Consider the following 18,536-nt stretch of genomic DNA (forward strand, 5'->3'; position numbering starts at 1 on the left):
CAAACTTTAGAAAAATAAAGTTGATCATATTTATATTGGGTTCATATTAAATTCATAAATTCTTAAGGACAATTGACACTTTATGATATTGTACCTTTCTAAGAACATAGAATTTTTTTCATTACTGCAAGGATATCTTCCTCTTTTTCCAGATTGTTACATAGTGTTTCTCATGATTATTTTCTCGTAGATTTTTTCCCACAACTCTTTATAGGTATATCTAAGTATTTTATTTTTATTTTTGCTACTTTAAGTGGAGTATACTCATTTGTTTTATATTCTGACTGGTTTTCATTTTTATATATGAAAACAATTGATTCATCAGGGTTAAGTTTACCCGTTACTCCCCTAAAATTTCTCTCTCAATTTTTTATTGATACTTTTGTGTTTTCCAATTGTACAATCTCATGCTTTGCCATTATAGTTTTGCCATTCTCTTTTTCAAAACATCTTGAATTACTTTTGGTGGTCGAATTGCATCGCCTAATGTCTCAAAATCAATGTTACATATCAGTGTCTATACTATTTATCCTAGATGTGTTTCTGACTTTATTAAGGAGCCTCTTGTGTTTTCCTATTAAAACACTGGCTTTGAGTTGATATATTAATTAATATTAAATCATGTTAAAGAAATATCCATCAATTCCTACATTATTGAAACATTTTACAATCAAGTATGGGTATTAAATATTGTCAAATGCCTCTATATGTGAAGATCTCTACACAAGTTCCTCCCCAATATGATAAAAGTATTTTCCAATATTTAGTCACCCTTGAATTTCTGTCCCAGCCCATTTTGTTCACAGTATATTACTTTTATTGCAATTGGATTTTATTTGCTAATATATTATTTAAGATTTATTCATTAGTGAGGTAGCAATTTTCTTTTGTTTCTACATGCAATCTCTCTGAGTCCTGTTTATTTTTATATAAATTTCATGAAAATAATTTAAAAGTTTTCCTTATTTTGGATACTCTGGACAGTTTAATTAACAACTGGAGTTTGGAAATTGGAATTTTCTGATCTTTAAGTTTGTATTACCATATGAGCTCATCTGAGCCTGAAGGATTTATTAGGGAGCTCTTTTATAAATTTCTGTACATTTTCTAATATAGAAACTGTCTTTTAAAAATTTCTTTCTCTCTCCATTTAGCAAATTATGTTTTCCTAAAGCTACCTATTTCATCTAGATTTTCAAGTTTACTGACAAAGAATTTAACAATGTAGTCTCATGATTTTTTGAAAATTTCTCTGTTATGATGGTTATATTTTATTCCTAATGCTATCACTACCAAAATGATTATCTAGACTGCTTAAATCTTAGCATTTGCTCTGTGCAACATTGACCACTCCCTCCCCTACTTGGCCTGTATTCCCCTGTACTGGGAATCACAAAACACCCTAAAAAATAAATATGGGGAGAAGTATTGGTTTATCTCAGTACTTTTCCCCTTTGTCTGGGATCATATCCAAAGAAGTCCTGGTGGCTTTGGTGCTCTGTGATGTTTTCAAGTGGTCACTGATGCAGTAGTAGTTTGTTGTTTAGTGTTTTATCAAGCTTTACAATTGTTGTTGGCAGCAGAGTTAGTTTGATACAAACCACATTAGGACTCTTATCTCTTGCAATTATCTACAAGCAACCAGAGCAGTCTCTCAAAATGGAAATCAGAGCATATTAGTTTCCTACTTTTAATTTTACAGTGGCTTTCCTTTGCATTTGAATTTAAATTCAAACTCCTTATTATTTCCATAAGCTAAGGCCCCCAATAACCATTCTGATACCTTTTCATCCCACTTTCCCATGCTCATGTATTCACTTATGTTTCCCAAACACCCAAGCTTATTTTTTCTCTAGAGCTTCTGCATGTCTTATTTTCTCCTCTTGAAACCCTTTAGCACAATACATTTTTAATGTTAGCTCTATCACATTTTTCATATCTTAGCCCAAAGGCCATAGCTGACCACACTCTAGTCACTCTCCAGCATGTGGCCATGTTTTATTTTCTTTTTTATCAATTATAATTTGGAAATTACTTTTGTTTGTTCACCGTTTCATTATGCATCTTATGAGGGCAGAGAACTCGACTGCTTTTTTCTCTAATGTGTTTTAAGGCCTTGTAGAGTACTTGGCAAATAACAGGTATGCAATAAAGGTTTGCAAAATGAATCAATGAACAATACATTATCAGTATGTTTAATGCAAATGAATAATATCTGTAAGATCTTGAGCCCCTGAAACAGAGTATAACAAGAAATAAACATTGAGTCTACGGAAACTTTAAGCACAACGTCTAGGATCTGATTAGCTCTCTACAATTGCTGGAAATTTGGTCGAGCAGTTTAATTTTTCATGAGAGCCTATTATTTTCAAAGATAAAAGGGGAAGGAAAATTAGAATACTCATTCCCTTCCAGTTTGAAAATGTCATGATTTATTTTCCGACTCATCACAATATACTTTGTATTTTATTTTAACATATTTTAACATGAAAATTTATAGTATGATCTAGTACATTTGAAAAATCAGCTGTGCTGCTATACTCAGCAATTCCACTCCTGGGTATATATCCAAAAAAACCCAAAAACACTAATTCAAAAAGATACATGCACCCTACTTCCATAGCAGCATTATTTACTATTGCCAAGGTATGGAAGCAACCTAAGTGTCCATCAACAGATGAATGGATGAAGAAGATGTGGTATATATATATATGTGGTATATACAATGGAATACAACTCAGCCATAAGAAACAATGTAATAATGCCATTTACAGCAACATGGATGAACTCGGAGGGCAATATGCTAAGTGAAATAAGTCAGACAGAGAAAGACAAATTGCTGTATGACATCACTTATATGTGGAATCTAGAAAAAGTACAATAGACTAGTGAATATAACAAAAAAGAAGCAGACTCACAGATATAGAGAACAAGTGGTTACCCGTGGGGAGGGTGAGGGGCAATATAGTGGTGGGGGAGGGGAGGTACAAACTACTGGGTGTAAGACAGTCTGCAAGGATGTATTGTACAACGTGGAAATATAGCTAACATTTTGTAATAACTGTAAATGGAGTGTAACCTTTAAAACTTGTATAAAAAATCATCAGTGCATTTGTTCCATTAGGAATTTTATTAACTGTATTAATATTTATAAGGAAATTACATTCTCTTTTCATCTCAACTATTTTTATTTAACAATTTTAAAATCTGTTATGTAAAATAAACAATGTTGTGAACGAAGATCACAATCAAAATATAAAATCAATATGTATATGTCATAGAGGAGAATATTAATAATATGAAACTTTCCTGGATAGTTTCTACTCTGCATATTGAACTTGCTGTGTTTTTACATGAATAATGGAATATACTAAAACTGATGGCACAATTCTTTTGTTAGAGCAGTTATGAGATGAAAAGGCAAAATCTACACTGAAAAGTTATTAAAGAAACAACACATCTCTAATGATAAGAAGATGAAGTTTGCCTCTCCATTTACATCTGTCTCTAGTGTTATAAATATTAGATCATATTTTAAAACTCACTCATAGTTTTGTAGGATGGTCCAGTTTTGATAAGCTCTTGTAGTGCTACTATAAATATAAAGAGATTTATGAATTAATTTTCATATTTAAATTACAAAGTCTTCTGGTACAACTGAAGTTTCAGCTTCAGAGTTAAACTATTTCTTTAGCATTCAAGACACTAACATGTTTTAGAACACAGATTAATGTGAAATGTCTTCATCTCTAGGAAAGTACCATAAAACTACCTTGAAAATTGTCTTTCTGGGTATATTAAAAAGAATTAAAGTCTTCCTTCTTAGCCATTAAAAAAGTGATACAATTCAAGCTTCTCTCTTCAAATCCTATCACTCATATCATGTAGATTATTTCATGAGTTATATAATTTACTAAATTGAAAATATTATATATATAGTATAATTAAACCATTAAATTCCATTAAAGTGTCATATGTTTATAAAAGAACATTAACCAGTATGTATAAGTTTCAAGTGTATGGTAACAATTAGAAACTTATGCAAAGATTAAATCCAAATGATTTGTTGGTAGTTTAGTAGAAGATCGCTATTTTGCCATGATTACTTCAGACACACTAGGAACACATGGCCATATTTTAAGTTCAGAGAACTTACTTTTAAAAAAAATGAACATATCTTTATTGTTTCCTATGATTACAAAAGTGTTCATTAAAAATCAAGTTAGAATAAATCTGACACAAACCAGAAAAGGAAAGTTTTTTCTAGTTCTAGTCTCCAGGGGCTGGGGGGAACACTCCTCTCAACATTTGGAATACATCCTTTCAAAACTTGTTTTTGCAGACTGTAGGCATAAAATCCCTCAGCAGAGATGAGATGACTATCAGTCATTACTGTTTTAAAGCAAAATCACATGGTGAAAAAGAGGAATATACTGAGGGTACCTAAGTTTTCTTTAAACTGTAGTGGAAGAGAAAGTGTCCAGACCAGTATTCATAAGTAGGTAAGCAATGGTGTTATTGTGGCACCAAAGAAAAATCCTGTGTTGTCAAAGAGAAGCAAGGTATGAAGTGAGCCAATGAGTCACAGTTTTTATACATATGAATATAGGTTTTATAATGCATTATTGAAATCTTACTGCCCATACAAATTATATGATTTAAGGATATACATCTAAAAATTGTTTTTTCCCTGGCCAAAATGAAGCAGTAACTTATCTAGTTGATTAGTGTTACTTGGAGGTTAACTTTCACAAAGAGCTTGCTTGCAAGTACAGAGCCTAACTGGGGCTTTCAGATAACTCCTCTAAATTAAAATGAAGAGGGGGTTGGGAAGAGTTGGATTGGGAGTTTGGGATCAGTAGATGCAAACTATTATATATAGAATGGATAAACAACAAGGTTCTATTGTATAGCACGGGGAACTATATTCAATATCCTCTAATAAACCATAATGGAAAAGAAAAAATATAAAAGAAAAAAGTTAACTAAAAAAATAATAAATAAAATAAATAAAAATGAAGAAAAAGTGCCCCTCTTTACCTCTTTCAGAAAATAATCTGCAGCTGTTCCTACATATTTCTTTTTCAGTTGTTGAGAAGTGAGCAGGGAGTGGTACACATAAATTCAATTCTTTCCTGTCACACACCTAGTATATGAATCCAAATGCATTTTCCCATTAGTGATTTTTAGACTGAGAAAGAAAATGTTCAATTAATTTAAGAAAATAAATTGTGACATTGGAAACTAACAAAGAACACAGATGCAGAACTTTTATTTTTATTTAGCATGCCTGATTTACTATTTTAAATGACTAAACTTCCCTCATGGCATCCATCAAATGAAAGGAGAGATAAACAACTCAAAGCATTCAAGGATACCTTAGAGAAATTCCATCATTTCTTGACTTTATCTCAATTCTTTCAAAAAGAAGTTAACAGATTTTTTGACTTCTAAAACTCATCTTATTATGCTGAAGATAAATTAAATATTTACTCTCTTTCATGTGTATGAAAAAGCAAATCAGATAATATTCCATAATCAATCCACATTATTTATTTCTTATGAAATATTTCAAATACAAATAATAGTAAGACTATTATAACAAAAAAATTTATTCCACTACTAAGTAAAAAAATAAACTTTACAAAAATGTTGGATCTCCTGAGTATCTTTCCTCTTTACCAGAGATAAATACTTCCTGAATTTGATGTTTTTTCATTCCTATATGCTTCACTTATAATTTTAGTACATATGTGTATATATATGTATACATAATTTACATAATACATAGTATTTTTGCCCTTTATATTCTATTTACATGTTTAATACTGCATTTACATTTTTTTCTTTTTGCTAAATATGATATGTGTGAGATTCACTCAGTTGCTATCTAGTTTATTCAGTAATGATGTATCCTATTTTATATATATATATATATATATGTATATACACACACACCCCTACATTTATTTGGTTTTCTGCTCATATTTATCTCACCGCTTATGCCTTTGTATTTATTCAGAAGCACAACTGTCAAAACAATAAACTGTGAAATAAATGATCCATATGATCACTGAACCCTCCTGGCATGCAGATATATAAGTTAAGTTTCTTTCTCTGCCTCATCCCTGTATATGAGTTGTTTCAAATCTGGTGGGTGATCAAAATTACCTGGAGATTTTGTTAAAAAGAGTTTCAGATAATCATCCCCCATTTTAGACCTTCTGAGTCAGTTCCCCAGGCTGTGGCTCACAAAACTGTGCAAAAATAAAATTAAAATGTACAGATGATCTTATTTTGCAGATATATATGAAATCATTTTATTAAAAGTCAAGGGTACTAAAGATCCATGTGCCCCAATTCCAATGTGTATGTTTGGGAGTGGGGGTTCCCACCAACAAGCAATTCTCCAACACCAGCAGGGTATCCTACCGTTCAACTCAACTCTGACTCTATCTAGCTGGATAGATAGACTTGAATCCCATAGGTTAAGGGCTCAGTCCCACAAGACAGCCCTCACTCCCAACGTCAGTTGCCCACAGCAAGTCCAGGTTACCACCTGTGCTTCTGACAGACTGGCTACAGATTGGAGGTTCTAGTGACCCCCTCTTTGAATTTGTTTAATCTGCTAAAGCAGCTCACAGAACTCAGGAAAACATTTTACTTAGTAAGTCACCGTTTTTTTAATAAAAGGGTATAACTCACCAGGAATAGCCAGATGGAAGAGATGCATAGGGCAAGGAATGTGGAAAGGGATGCGGAGCTTCCCCGCCCTATTTAAGTGCACAGCTATCTCCAAGTCTCCACATGTTCACCGATCCAGAAGCTCTCTGATCCCTGTCCTTTTGGAATTTTATGGAGGTTTCATTATATAGGCACAATTGATTATATCATTGGTCATCTGTCATTGATCCAACCTCCAGCTCCTGTCACATCCCTAAGTCCCCAGAGGTCATGGGTTGGGGTGTGTTTCAATCCTCTGATCATAGGGTTGGGTCTCTGGGCAACCAGTCTCCATCCTTAGGTGCAGTGCAAAAGCCACCTTATTAACAAAACAAAAGACACCTTTGTGGCTCTCATCACTTTGGAAATCCCAAGGTTTTTAGGAACTCTATGCCAGGAAAAGTGGACTAAGTGAAATATACATTTCTTATATCATAGTATCACAGATGCATTTGTATTATTTTTTTATTAATTAAAATATATATATATATAAAAGTGTGGATTCAATGTACATATGTATCATAGGTGTGCAATTCAATAGACAGGATAAAATTTTCATAAAGTTGTGTGCTTTCAAAAGCTAACTGAAAATTATTATTTTCCAGCTGCTAATTGTAACAAAGCTTTAAAAAGAAAAAAAAAATAGCCTGAGATAGAAAAAAAAATTAAACTGACAGGGGAACAGTAAATAATTAACAACTTGTCTAGTTTTTGTGTAACTTATTTACTGCTAGGGAATTCATACAAATAAAAACATCCTCATCTTTCCAAAGGCATAACACTGTACAATTATTAATACCCAAAATACAGAAACAAAATAGAAGAATTGGTATCAATATAGAATTGCATTTAATAGATAGAATTGGTCACCTAAGGACATGGACACAAATGGTAATTTATGAACGATCATGTATTGAATAAAACGAACTGAAGTCACTAAATGTTAAAATTATAATAACATGTTAATCATAAATTATATGAGCTTTCATCCTTTGATACTGAGATGACTTCCTCCTGCATAATAATGAGATTATATTAATTGTGTTGACTTCATTTGGAGAAATGAATACAATAGATTGTAAGTAGATTTAAATATAGATTTTTTTCCTCCAACATGGCCGTTTATCTTTTAAAAACTTATCTTCAATGTTCAGTATGCAATAGCTGTTACTTTCACAGCAAAAATAAAATGTACAAAGAATTATTTCAATAGTTTGATCATACATTTTATAGAGATAGTTACTACACATGCTATCTTTTATCGTTTATGTGCACTTAATTCCCTTTAAATATTTCTCTTCCACATCTCATTTTATTATACTATCATTTATGGATGATATTTTTATTCTTGTTGGAGTTTTAACCTTTTTAATGGAGAAAAACTCACCTATATATATGAACGCAGTTAAATATATTAACAATGCATTTTATGTTCTTACAAATAATGCAACAATTTGTTAATACATTTTGAGAGAAATACACTGTCATTACTTAATTTGATAAGTAAAGTGAAGTTGCCTTATATCTTAATGATTAGATAATAGTGCTTAACACTAAATATGTGACATTAGAAAAGTGATTCAAAGTGTAAGTTGTTAAATATGCATAAATGTTATAAACAAACAATACAAATTAATTATATGTGCAAATCTTCTTTTATACTCTGAACTTAATTGTCTCACCAAATAAATCTGTCCAAGATCCAGATCTATGAGTTTTTGTGGCATTCTCAATGAAAAAATAATATCTAAGGCAGAAAAAGTTGATTCTTTAGAAGACAGAGTTTAGGATAATTTCTAAAGTGTTTTTTTTCTTGCGCTACTAAGGGCAAGAAGTGCTTTCCCTAGCTATTGGGACATCAAAACATGACTCACAGTCTGTTATTATGAAAAAGTACTAGAGTAACTACACTAGAAATTGGGCACAGAATTGAGATGAATTCACTGAGATAAAATGTGTTCTCTTCAGCTCTGTTTTTATTTTCTGTTTTACTTTTTGATTGATTCATGTTAGTACTGAAGACATTGTCTCATTTCATCTAGTTCCATTTCAGAGCAGAAAATATAATTTGAACAGAAAAATTCCCTCAAGGTTTTCCTAGTTAGTTTATCCTTTAGTGGAGGAGTGAGGGTCGGAATTGGAAGGTATAAAGCTATAACTGCTTTTTTTTTTTTTTGCAGGGTTTACTCAGGCAAAGGGCTACAAATATATAGTATCAAAGTTAGGATAGGCACAGCCCACACTGACCTTCTGTAAGCTACGTATATTTTTTGAAGCATTACATAGCGCATGAGAATGTCATATATTAACCTTTTATTTTGGCTCGTGCCACGTTTCATTAGAAGGGCTCTGCTCACAGTGATCACTCAGGCATCCAGGAGGATAGCAGTAGCCACCGTCTCGTGATACTGCCATCTCACTATGGAATTTCAGGCTCTGTGGGCCAGGGACGAGAGCAGTGGGGGAATTGAGCACTGGTAACTACTGGCATTGCTCAGGAAGTCACACACACCATGTTTTAGAGGCAGAACTAGTCATATGTATATTCTTATTCTCAAAGGAGTAGAGAAAAGTACTTTTCCAGATAACTGGAAGTAGAGGAGAACCAGATATTGTGACTATTGGTAAGCTACACCATAACTTTTGAACAGAAATGTTTATTTCAGTAACATTCAGTAAATATTTTATATAGGTTTTTGTTCCTCTCTGTTAGTAATACTTGTATGTGTATGTTGAAAAGGAAGGTCAAGTTCATAACATAGCACGTAGCTAAGAATAAAACAGAGGTTTCAATCTAACTTTATATCAGAAATAATTTTATTATAGGTTTTGATTATAACATATTTGTGAATATTTCAAGATGATTCAGCACTTGTAATAAGGTACACTTTCCCTACTACTTCATCACCTAACATCAATTTCAAGTAACAGTTACTGTCAGAAATTGAAAATGAAGTAGAGATACACTATCAAGATGGTTTGTTGGATCAAGCATAGGTTTTAGATTACACAGATTTGGGGGATTACATAAATATTTTCTTATTAGCCCGTTAGCCATGGGATGGTTATGGAAAAATTTATGAAACTCAATTTCCAAATTGACAAAATGGGGCAAGATAACCTTTCGAGTGTTGTCTTGAGAATTAAAGCATACATATCAAAATGCAGAATATAGTACATGACACAGAGTGTTTTAGAATTAAAATGTTGTTATTAACATTTTTATGATGTCAATATGTAATACTCTTTTAACTCTGCTCTTTTGGTGAGTGGCTTTATAATTCAGCTAAGAGAATAATTTATGTGGTAGGGTGTCTAGAGAAAAATTTTATAATGTGAACCACCCAATGACCAGTCAGCCGATGTCTGTTGTAGTCTACAACAACTGATGTTATCATTAAGCACAAGAGAATTACTAATCAAGCTATTTCTGTACTTGGCGGTGTGGTTTAAAGTTTCCAAAGAGATTAAATTATTTCTGAGACAAGTAAAGTTTCAGAGCATCTCAAGGATGTCTTTTGGTAAAAAAATTTTTTTATTATCCTCCCCTCACCTTCCTTCATCAGCTAAAATAATTCTCTACTCCCAGGACTGCATTTCAGAGCAAGCATATTGGTACCTCAGATCACCAAGGCAAAACTTGCATTTGCCTCAGGATTGAGTACAGTACTAAAAAAAGTGTTAGTAATTGAGGTAATTATCTCCAAGTTCATAACTGGGAGCAGGAAACTAGTTGATAACTAGATTTGTAATACAAGTAACAAGATATGTTACCTTTTATGTAAAATATTATTAAACACTGGGAATTATTCCTACTTCTAGTATAAATAAATAAGTATTATATCATAGACATTAATGATCAGTATTATGATAAAGGGTAGGAAGAATTACAGAACATGAAAGGAAAACATGCAAATCTAGGGCCCATCTCCTGTAAATATACCACCTTTGCTTTTTTTTTTTTTTTTTTTTTTTTAATTTTATTTATTTATTTATTTATGGCTGTGCTGGGTCTTCGTTTCTGTGCAAGGGCTTTCTCCAATTGCGGCAAGCGGGGGCCACTCCTCATCGCGGTGCGCGGGCCTCTCACTATCGCGGCCTCTCTTGTTGCGGAGCACAGGCTCCAGACGCGCAGGCTCAGCAATTGTGGCTCACGGGCCTAGTTGCTCCGCGGCATGTGGGATCTTCCCAGACCAGGGCTCGAACCCGTGTCCCCTGCATTGGCAGGCAGATTCTCAACCACTGCGCCACCAGGGAAGCCCACCACCTTTGCTTTGAATACTTTTCTAACCTGCATTTCAGCTATCAGTTTGAAGTTATATACATTTATTTTCCTTTTAAAGGGTGAAATTGCTCTTATAGGCTATGTTAAATGTCATTAATTTTAAGAATAAAAGTTATAATATATTTTGTTATGAAACATAATTGAACCATAAATTATATTTGCACAGAATACATATAAGCAATAATTTTTTACAACCTAGTAGTTGGATTGTAACACTGAGTCATTTTGAATAAGAACTAGCTAAGAATAGTTTCATACTGGTTTCTATATGACATGGGAAAAATTATTTTCATCTAATGCACGAATTTACTTGTAATAACTGCTTTGGGAAGCTTAATTTAAAACTTTATTTTATGAGCACTTCTTCCTGGGTTGGGTTAACTGCACTTAGTAACCAGCAACTTGTCATATTTTCAGATGGCATGATGACTCTATTTTGTATTATTTTCAAATATGTCTTAATTTTCACTAAAATATTATTACCTTAATAATTGTTACTTAGAATATCAGCCTCTGGCCATTGATGTATCAATCTTAAACTTCTTACACACATTTATAAAAAACAGAAATTAATACAGAATATGTTAAAATATTGTTAAAAATGACCATACTACCCAAAGCAATACACAGAGATTCAATGCAATCCCTATCAAAGTACCAATGACATTTTTCACAGAACTAGAACAAATAATTTAAAATTTTCTATGGAAACACAAAAGACACCAAATAGCCAAAATAATCTTGAGAAAAAACAGAGCTGGAAGAATCAGGCTCCCTGACTTCAGACTATACTACAAAGCCACAGTCATCAAAACAATATAGTACTGGCACAAAAACATACACATAGATCAATGGAACAGGATAGAGAGCCCTGAAATAAACCCATGCACTTATGGTCAATTAGTTTACAACAAAGAAGGCAAGAATATACAATGGAGAAAAGATAGTCTCTTTAATAAGTGGTTCTGGAAAATCCAGATAGCTACATGTAAAAATATAAAATTAGAACATTCTCTGATACCATATACAAAAATAAACTCAAAATGGATTAATGTAATACTGAGCACTATAAAACTCCTAAAGAAAAACATAGCCAGAACACTCTGACATAAACAGCAGCAATATTTTTTTGGATATGTCTTTTAAAGTAAAGGAAATAAAAGCAAAAATAAACAAATGGGACCTAACTAAACTTAAAAGCTTTTGCACAGCAAAGGAAACCATAAATGAAACAAAATGACAACCTATTGAATGGGAGAAAATATTTGCAAATGATATGACTGATAAGGGATTAATATTCACCGTATATAAACAGCTCACATAACTCAACATCAAAAGAAAATCCAATTAAAACATGGGCAGAAGAACTGAATAGACATTTTTCCAAAGAAGCCATACAGATGGTCAACAGGCACAAGGAAAGATGCTCAACATCACTAATCATCAGGGAAATGCAAATCAAAACCACAATGAGATATCACCTCACACCTGTCAGAATGGCTATCATCCCAAAGAACACAAATAACAAATGTTGGCAAGGATGTGGAGGAGAGGGAACCCTCATCCACTGTTGGTGGAAACGTAAATTGGTGCAGCCACTGTGGAAAACAGTATGGACGTTTTTCAGAAAACTAAAAATAGAACTACCATATGACTGAGCAAATCCACTCCTGGGTATATATATGAAAAAAACAAAAACACTAATTCAAAAGGATGCATGCACCCCAATGTTCATAGCAGTATTATTTACAATTGCCAAGACATGAAAACAACCTAAGTGTCTATATATATAGAGAGAGAGAGGTTGGCCAAAAAGTTTGCTTGGGTTTTTGTATAACATCTTATGTGTATATACACACACATACATGCACACACACACACACACACACATATATGTATGTATACACACACACAATGAAATACTCCTCAGCCATTAAAAAGAATGAAATTTTGCCATTTGCAGCAACATGAATGAACTTGGAGGGCATTATGCTAAGTGAAATAAGTCAGAGAAAGACAAATTACTGTATGATATCACTTATATGTGGAATCTAAAAAAATACAATAGACTAGTGAATATAACAAAAAAGAAGCAGACTCACAGATACAGAAAACAAACTAGTGGTTACCATGGGGAGGATGGGAGGGGAATATAGGGGTGGGGGAATGGGACGTACAAACTATTGGGTGTAAGATAGATAGCCAATATTTTGTAATAACTGTAAATGGAAAGTAACCTTTAAAATTCATAAAAAGAAAAAAGAAAAAATGAAGGAATAGAAATCAACACAGAAGAGCATAAGTACTAAAATCATTTAATATCTTTTACTTAAAATAATTTATATAATTTTAGAGTTTAAAAACAATTTTGAGATCCACTAATTCAAATGTTCCATTTGCAAAAAGAGGAAAATTATTTCCAAAAAGATTAAAAGCTGTCCAAGGTCAAAGAGCACAGTGGCAGAGCTTGAGTTAAACTGGGTATTTTGATTGCTGGCTGAGATATCTTCCTATCTATCTTTATAATTTCTCTCATTGTAAAAGTGCAAATGATATGGTTCAAGAATACAATAATAACACCTTATAAAACCATTTTCAAGGAAATTAAGTGTTTATTCAAACATTAGTTTTGATAATAATATTGATCCAAAGAATAAAGAAAAGGCAAATGTTTCAGCTCTATCTTGCTATTAAAATCTCTTCATCAGTAGGAAGAGAACTGGGGAATTTGAATTGCTATCTCTACAATAAAAATGTACATAAGAGAGACAAATGAGTGGGCATGAGGAAGAGGCCATCAGTTATAATCATTAGGTCTACCTCTCTCCATGTTAGGTTAGGCCACAGCAAGAAGTTGGTTGCTTCTTAGAGAAGCTCTGCTTGCAGAAGCAGAGATCAGTGTTTGGGACAAAGTAGATGGAAACATGGAGGGGAAAAGTGTACTTATTGATCTCTAAATAGATTGGGAAGTCTTGGTAAAGTGAACCATGTGAATTCTTTGACAAAGGCTCAGTGTGATTGTGGTGGTTGTTTTTAATCCAACACATTAGCCTGACTCAGAATGTTACTATGCTCTTGTAAATGAAGCACAGTAAAATCTGAAAAGGGATCCTGTATATAAAAACTCTTTCTAATTAAAAGTTAAAAATCATTTCCCTAAAATTCTTTTTTCCCTAGTATCTGTTGTTGAACAAATATCAGGAGACATTTAAAGTTGTAATACAATATGAAAATGGATGCCAATGATGTAATTGTCTGATAAAATCCGAACTACTTGAAGAATTGAAATTAATTTATACTAAATCATTATCTTTTTATGGCAGGCAGATGTTGGGGTTATGGTATTAGTGAACTTTGGGGTCTTTTCATTCACAGATAAGAATCTGCTTTTTAATAAATTGAGAAGCCAAGGTCTAACCCTTCTGGCAGCAGATTGGCTTTCTAATTATCCTAGTAATAGATCTAAATTATTATTCAATGTAAGTCTGTGTCCTACTGTTAGTGGGTCATAATATCCCTCGTGATTCGTACTTTTTTCCTGTTTTAGTAAAAGACTTGCCATCTGCATATAATTCAAGTTCATTGTCTAAATTTTAAAAATAACATTGATATGATTAGGAAGTTATTCATGCATTTGAAAGGATCCACAAGTGACCTGGGAGACAGACAGCTGATTTCTTTTTAAGATTCATTCTCCCTCCTCTCCTGAAAAGATAACATAAGAAGTTCCACATCACAACACATTATGTTTACTTTCTTAATTTTTCTTTCACTGTGATATATACAATATTTTTGTTAGTTTTGTTTCTTTTTTTTTTTTTTTTTACATTCCATGGGCTTTATTGCAACATGGGTTTAGATGCAAATTGGTTCCACCTATTAAGTGGACTCATATAAGATTTGGAATTCTTCAGCTCCTTGAGAGTCAGGAGCCATTTGCAGTAGAGGCAATCATTGCTTTGGCTTGATTATGGATTCTTGAAACCTGAATTAGTTTCAGAAGTAAACTAATCCCTAAGTAATATATATATATATATATATATATATATATATATATATATATATATATATATATATAATATATATATATATATATGTATGTTTTCTTTTTTAGATTCTTTTCCATTATAGGTTATTATAGGATATTTAATATAGTTCCCTGTGCTATACAGTAGGTCCTTGTTGGTTATCTATTTTATATATAGTAGTGTGTACATGTTATTCCCAAACTCCTAATTAATCGCTTCCTCCCTCCCCTGCTATCCCCTTTGGTAACCATACATTTGTTTTCTAGGTCTGTGAGTCTATTTCTGTTTTGTAAATAAGTTCATTTATATTATTTTTTTAGATTCCACATATAAGTTATACCATATGATATTTGTCTTTCTCTAACTTACTTCACTTAATATGATAACCTCTAGGTTCACCCATGTTACTACAAATGGAATTATTTCATTCTTTTTTATGGCTGTGTGATATTCCATTGTGTATGTATAGCATGTCTTCTTTTTCCATTCATCTGCCAATGGACACTTAGGTTGCTTCCATGTCTTGGCTACTGTAAATAGTTCTGCTATGAACATTGGAATGCATGTATCTTTCTAAATTAGAGTTTTCTCTGGATATATGCCCAGGAGTGAAACTGCAGTATCATATGGTGACTCTATTTTTAGTTTTTTAAAGAACCACCATACTGTTCTCCATAGTGGCTGTACCAATTTACATTCCCAACAGCAGTGTGGAGAGTTCCCTTTTCTCCACACCCTACCCCTTAACTGGCAGAAGTGATCTCATTGGTTTAACATTGCTATTCCTCAATTTCCACGTTAGCATCAACTACTCTAGTTTTCTGTCTCTGACTGTGATTATAAGGTTTGTAATCAATTCTGTGGCCAGAATAAAAACATGAGCCCTTCCAAGAAGACAGTATATCTTTCCATCTGTTTGTATCATCTTCAGTATCTTTCACCAGTGTCTTATAGTTTTTGGAGTACAGGTCTTTTGTCTCCTTAGGTAGGTGTATCCCTGTGTATTTTATTCTTTTCTGATGTGATGATAAATGGGATTGTTTCCTTAATTTCTCTTCCTGATATTTCATTGTTAGTGTATTGAAATGCAACAGATTTCTGTATATCAATATTGTTAAAGAATCCACATTGTTAAAATGACCGTAATACTCAAGGCAATCTACAGATTCAATGCAATTCCTATCAAATTACCGATTGGCATTTTTTACAGAATTAGAACAAAATATTTTATTTGTATGGAAACACAAAAGACCCTGAATAGCCAAATAATCTTGAGAAAGAAGAACAAAGCTGGAGGACATGCTCCCTGACTTCAGACTATACTACAAAGCTATAGTCATCAAAAGAGTATGGTACTGGCACAAAAACAGAAATATAGATCAATGGAACAGGATAGAGAGCCCAGAAATAAACCCACACACCTATCATCAGTTAATCTATGACAAAAGAGGCAAGAACATACAGTGAAGAAAAGACAGTCTCTTTAATAAGTGGTTCTGGGAAAACTGGACAGCTACATGTAAAAGAATGAAATTAGAACATTCTGTAACACCATATACAAAGATAAACTCAAAATGGATTAAAGACCTAAATATAAGACCAGATACTATAAAACATCTAGAGGAAAACATAGGCAGAACACTCTTTGGCATAAATCACAGCAGTATTTTTTGGATCCCTCTCCTAGAGTAATGGAAATAAAAACAAAAAACAAATAAATGGGAACTAATTAAATTTAAAAGCTTTTGCACAGCCAAGGAAACCATAAATAAAACAAAAAGACAACCTACAGAATGGGAAAAAATATTAGCAAATGATGCTACTGACAAGGGATTAATTTTCAAAATATACAAACAGCTCATACAGCTTAATATCAAAAAAAAAAACCCAATCATAAAATGGGCAGAAGACCTAAAAACACATTTCTCCAAAGAAGACATGCAAATGGCCAACAGGAACAAGAAAAGATGCTCAGTACCGCTAATTATTAGAGAAATGCAAATCAAAAGTACAATGAGGTATCAACTCACACCAGTCAGAATGGCCATCACCAAAAAGTCTACAAATAATAAATGCTGGAGAAGGTGTGGAGAAAAAGGAACCCTCCTACAATGATATATACAATATTTTGACTGGATGAATTTTTATTTTTCTATAATTATGAAATTGAATAAAATTCCTATAGTAATAAGGCATCAAATTATATAGAGGATTGCTCAGTGAATGCTTTAATGTCACCTCTTTGACAGAAACTAGATTTTGAATTTCACCGTCACCTACACTCCCCCACTCTCAGTTTATTCATCTTTAAATGAAAGTAAAAATATTCTATCTTCTTGAGACATCAAGAGCCTTAAGAAGTACCCATTTTGGTCTGGTAATTCTAATTTTCTGGGACTATCTTAAGAAAAAAATGTGTAATTTTTTGAAATGATATATAAATATGCTGATTAGAGAAAAATTAGACTAACAAAAATTTAAAAATCTAATATCTATGTATATGACAACCGTTACATAACTAATAATACCACTGCAAAATGGAATACTATGAAGGCATAAAAAAATCATGTTTAAAAGTATTAATAAGATGAGAAACACCATAATATGATAAATGACAGGTTAAATAATCTAAAACTGTGAGACTAGTATATATTTATAGCATTATTGAATATTCAATTATTTTAAAAAATATATTACATAGATTAAGCACACACCAGTACATTTCTGTAACTGTATATTATAAAAATTTTAAGAGTTAATGTGAAATGCCTTTTCTCAGAATAAAAAATCAAATATGGTAGTAATGGATTTCTACTTCAAAGTATGATGGAGTACTTTGTAGCAGACCAATGGTTCTACCAAGAATACCTGAAAAGCAATAATAATGTCAAAATACTTTTTGACATAGCATATATTATAAAATGAAAAATCCATTATATATATATGCACACACATATACATGTGTGTATGTATATATATATGTGTGTGTATGTATGCTTGTATGTACATATATATGAAGAAACCTGGAACCAAATTGTAGATAGAACATAAAGAAAATATAAAAAGGGAAATTATAAAGATATAGTAGAAATCAATAGAAAAAAACGGACAGTAGGGAAAAAAATCAATCAATCAAAGAGTTGGTTCTTGGAAAGTGATAGTAAAATTGATAAAAAACAGGCTTAACAAAAAAAAAAAAACGAGAGGATGTACAAGCAAAAAGTTTTAGAACTGAAGACCATTAACATAGATTCTACAGATATTAAATAGGTATATTTTTATAATTTAAAAAACTTTATCCAATATATCTGATAATTTACTTATTTATTTAAATTGAACTATAGTTGAGTTACAATATTATATTAGTTTCAGGTGTACAACATAGTAATTCAATATTTTTATAGATTATACTCCAATGTTATTATAAAATATTGACTGTATTTCCTGTGCTGTATATTACATCCTTATAACTTACTTACTTTACATCTAGTAGCTTTATA

Source organism: Balaenoptera musculus, chromosome 4, assembly GCF_009873245.2.
Source record: "Balaenoptera musculus isolate JJ_BM4_2016_0621 chromosome 4, mBalMus1.pri.v3, whole genome shotgun sequence".
NCBI classification, from domain to species: domain Eukaryota; kingdom Metazoa; phylum Chordata; class Mammalia; order Artiodactyla; family Balaenopteridae; genus Balaenoptera; species Balaenoptera musculus.